Source organism: Gymnoscopelus microlampas (assembly GCF_963454915.1).
Source record: "Gymnoscopelus microlampas genome assembly, chromosome: 14".
Taxonomy (NCBI): domain Eukaryota; kingdom Metazoa; phylum Chordata; class Actinopteri; order Myctophiformes; family Myctophidae; genus Gymnoscopelus; species Gymnoscopelus microlampas.
In genome coordinates this window covers 27,782,690-27,787,689 of record NC_139951.1, presented here as the reverse complement: position 1 = coordinate 27,787,689, position 5,000 = coordinate 27,782,690, and the positions used below count along the sequence as shown (strand labels likewise).

The following is a 5,000-nucleotide window of genomic DNA, read 5'->3' as shown; positions in this document are numbered from 1 at the left end:
GTGGTGGAGTGTGTCCTTGTAAAGAAATCACACCATGTGTATCATGCTGTCATGGAAAACCCACGTTACTGCAATTTCTTTCCTTATACTGCAAATGGTCTTCCTGCTTTTATGGGCCGAATTGAAAGTTTACGCGGTCATCTCGGTCGTTGAGCGACTTTCAAGACACTTGGGTGCTAGACACGTTGGTTGTTTTTGTGATTCTGTGTTCAGACAACAATGATAGCGACGCTGGCGGGAAGAAACCTTGTGTCTCCATGTTTCACTTTTATAAATGACTTTGTCATAGTAGAGTAGCGAAATTAGCTGATCTACAAGCTCACGACACGCCGCATCTGCTATTTTTGCTACTTTTGAAACTTATTGAAAGTAAAAGTCAGTGGTGGAAAGTAACTAACTACATTTACTTAAGTACTGTACTTAAGTAAAATGTTGAGGTATTTGTACTTCACTTGAGTCAGCCCTATACATTTTGGCTATTTGAAAATAGCAGATCTACAAGCTCACAATGCGTCGCGATGCGACGCATTGTGAGCTTGTAGATCAGCTATTTTCAAAAGAGTTTTTTATACATTTAAAAACGGCAGATGGAGGAAAAAAAAAAAGTTTTATATGTCACGTTATTATAACCGCTTAAACCCTCTATTGAAACTTTTAATGGGATTTTCTGCATAATGAGTACTTTTACTTTTGGTACATTTTGATGCCAATACTTTTGTACTTTTTCTCAAGTACATTTTGAATTCCGGACTTTTACTTGTAACAGAGTATTTCTATATTACATTATTGATACTTTTACTTGAGTAAAGAAATGTAGTACTTTTTTCCAGCACTGGTTAAAGTGGTTAAGTCTGTCTGTGGAATTTATGAATGTTGCACCAATGAAAACTGTAAAAAAAAAATAACTAGACTGATCCAATGGAACTGCAGGTTATTTTTTCCAATTCCTGAAAAGTAACAGTTTTGGGATTCTGCCCCGAGGGCAATGATATGCCATGTGGTTATCCTGCCATGGACACTTGATGATTCATGATTCAATGATTCACCACTTAAATGCGATATATTTAGTTGCCCGGAGTCCCCCAGGGGTCAATGCTAGGCCTCCTCCTTTCTTTCTCTCCACACCAAATATCTTTGTAGAAAATAGCCAATCTATAAGCTTACAATGCATCACATTGCGATGTGCTGTGAACTTCGCCCCCTGGAATAGGAAAGCTTTGGTTCAAGTGATTAGAATATATATTTTTTTTTAAATCCCTCCTTATTTGTCAATCATGGAATACAAGTTATCTTACTACAACAGCAAGCAGAAGAAGCTGTTATAATGACTGAGAAACAAGTACCACCTCCTCAGTCAGCTGATAATAGTAATGTATTTTACGCGCACACAGACACAGACAGACAGACAGAAACATTATTCCCAAAAACATTATTATTGTGAAATAATAATTTTGTCGGATCAAAAACTATTGTTTACTTCTGTAAGGCAACGGCTGCCATTATCCCAGTTGCTTCATTTTTTGTTAAACTTTTTTCCCCTAAATAGACGCTTGGGGGAAGGCGCCGAATATTGCCTTAAATACGTGACTATGGGAAATAAAGAACCTTATGCAACATGCGTGTTGTGATATGGACTGCACTGCGACATCTAGTGGCTGAACGTTGTCTATAGGCTTAGCTCCTTTAAATTAGAATGAGCCATCTAAGGTAAACGATTAATAATGCACACTTTTTCATCATCCAGAGAACAACATGAACAGCTTCACAGAAAAGACCTGTACGGGTCCATTTGGTTCCATTTGTATACTCTCTGAGTTAAACGAACACTGAGGACTTCACTGTGTGTGGTTGAAAGCAGTCCAAGGAAACAAACAGTGTCGGTTCCTTTTGGTAAACAAATATAAGCTGAGATTTCGTTCTTTCTTTCTTTTTCTAATCAAAGGAGATTCTTGGCCGAAGGCAGGAATACATGTTTTTCACCCCGAGCGCTCAACTTGAACAACTCACGCACGCGCCTCCGCTCGCGTTATACCGCGAGGAACCGCTTTCCCTCCATGACTCCGCGCGAGACTCGTTTTAACAGGCCAATCTCTTTAATGACTTTGTTTGTCATAGAGCTCAGGCAAATTCCTCAATAAACTTAATTTAACTGTGCAGTCCCTCGTTAGAGGTGACATCACTGAGGAAGAAAATGACCCAAAAAAAAAAAAAACGGGGCAATGAAAGGGAGAGCAGAGAGAGAGAGAGAGAGAGAGAGAGAGAGAGAGAGAGAGAGAGAGAGAGAGGGTGTTTTGAGTATGGGTCATGTGCGGTTATAAGGGAACCCATAATGGTGAGAACATACACGAGCGTGATTCACACTGGTGTCGTAAACTGCTTCGCCTGCAAAACCCAATTTGTATTTTGAACCTATTTTAACACCACAAACAACCTATTAAATTATACCTGACTCTACCCGAGTCACAGTCACTGTGACGGGTGGTACATACACTGAAAGACTATAATTTCCCACCTCTAACAGAGCATGTACGTTTGTTGAAAAGCAGCTCAGGCAGAGACGCACAGCAGTGGTGGTGGTCCTTAGAAAAATAAGCTCACATGTAGAATACATCGGTGGTTCTCAACCTTTTCTGGATCAGAGCCGGCACTTGGAAATCTTTGAAAGTGTTCACGGGCCCACCCACCTGACCACTTAACACGGCAGCCGTTCGACTGCCGTGTTAAGTGGTCAGGTGGGTGGGCCCGTGTGCATTTTCGGAGCACGTCACGATCAATCAATCAATCGATTGAATGTTATAATATCAACACAATCTTTTTTGCCAATTATTTGTGGGGCCACAGGATGAAAACCAGTGGTATAAATAAACTGTTTCACCCCAAAAAACAACTCATACGGTGGCAAAGTGCCGATAAGCATCCCCAACAACAGGCATATATACACCTTGTCGAAGTGTCTCTCTGAGCGAGATTCCGAATCTCCCTGCTGTTTGATCACAAGTCCCTCTGTGTAAATCTATGCTCTCAACGTACTTAGATACTCTCAATCATGCACTCCTGCAGGTGCACGACTGAGATAATCCTGAATGGCTGCACCACTGCCTGGTATGGAAAACCAGATTAGAAAAATCTAACTAGATTTTCAAAACATAATAATTGTATAAAATTGTAGGAAACAAGAAAAAAGGGAGATTTACTCGCCGCGACCAATAAAAATGGGTCCGTGACCCAAGAATGGGTCCCAACTCACTATTTGGGAAACACTGCTCTAGTGCGTACCAATTGAGCTCTCCCTCTCGCTCCCTAGCTGTCTCCCTTCCCTCCCTCCTTCCTTCCTTCTTTCCTTATTTTCTCTCTCGCTATTTCCATATTTGGGCATAATCAATTTCAGCTGATGTCGGGGATCTCCGGGATTGGCCAAATTGTCAAATAATATAAGAAAGAGGCAAAATATTTGAAAATAGCCGATCTACAAGCTCATAACGCCTCGCTTTGCGTGGCGTTGTGAGCTTGTAGATTTGCTATTTTCACAATATCTTTCTGTAGGAACCGAGTGAAACCACATGTAATGCCTCAACTTCTACAATTCCAAGTGCTTGTCAGGGTGGGGGGTCCCCAGTGCACATATATGTTTTGGGGGGTCGCGGCCTACAAAAGGTTGAGAAAGTGATTTGAAATGCGACGCAATAAGATGTTTCAGGGGCGCTTCGAGGACACCGGGCATCGGCGGAGCTCTTCCTTGGTGGCTGTGGTCTTTCTAAGGGAGTGTTTGGGGTTGGTGTGTGTCTGTGTTTAGTCTGTGGGGTCTGTGTTTGTTCTGTCGGAGATTCCACTGTTGAGCGTTAGATTCCACTGTTGACAGTACGTTTAAAGCTCCGTGTCCAAATGTCTGTCCGGGTGTTTGATTGTGCAGCTTTACTAAGCGTCTCTTTGGTAGCCGTCAGCTTCTCTTTGAATTCAGAGAGTGTCTCCCCGTGGGCCTGTCAGTAATTATTGTTCTCCTTTCATTTGAGTCATTTGTTTTAACTTAACTACTGGTGAGTTTGGGGACTTTTTCCACTTGTTTTAACCCTTTCAATCTGGGAACGCATCTGTGTCACTTTAGATTTCTTTGGGCTATTCAAAAATAGCTGATATACAATAGCAGATATACAAGCTATGAGCTTGTAGATCTGCTATTTTTGAAAAAACTAATCAGGGAAATGTGTGCAAATCTTTGAATATATAAACTATATACATTTTTCAAATCTTTGCTTCTGGGGGACCCTGGAACAACATATTTTGAGATGGGGGTCCGCGGACAAATCATATCATTTTGGGTGGTCCTTGACATGAAAAAAGTTTGAGAACCACACATAGCAACATACATAAAAAAAAAAAAAACGGTTAGGATTTAGAAGACATTTATAGAATCCCCAGAAGCAAAGATTTGAGTTAAAATGTTTGCTTTAAAAAATATACAACGATTTGCAAAAATAAATCTCAATTTTAAGCTCTTGAGCTTGTATATCTGCTATTTTTGAATAGCCCAAAGTATAAAATAATGGATATAGCTAAATCTATAGCTGATCTACAAGCTTGAGCTTGTATGATATTTTCCCCCAAATGCTCACTCCAGAATAGGGACGCTATTCTAGGGTTCTTGTGGGTTAAGGTTAGGGTAAAGATTAACATGAGGTACGTATGTTGATGGTATACTTGTATGTAAAACACAATTTTCTGTAATTGGGGTATAGCTTCCACACTGGATGGAAATAATTATTGAAGGATAAGGTCATGGTCGAGGGCCATAGTCAAACATCTCAAATTCTTATATATTTTATGTTGCCCGAATATAAAGCTTTTTGTCTACATGTGGTTTCCCAAAGGACTTCTAAGATGTCAAATGTGTCCATTTTTACACTTGCAGATTTATGGTGACGAATAAACGATGCGAGTATGTTGCATCGATATTCATATCATTTAGTTTATGCCTCATTCATACAAAAAATCGACCTTGTTCC

General features: G+C 40.3%; 1 protein-coding gene across 1 annotated transcript in view; it reads right to left on the bottom strand.

Moving 5' to 3' along the window:
- Nucleotides 1–5,000, bottom strand: part of ankfn1b (ankyrin repeat and fibronectin type III domain containing 1b) — a gene marked incomplete at its 3' end in the record, with an annotated part of 248,776 nt that overhangs the window by 31,910 nt on the left and 211,866 nt on the right. The window lies entirely within an intron of this gene.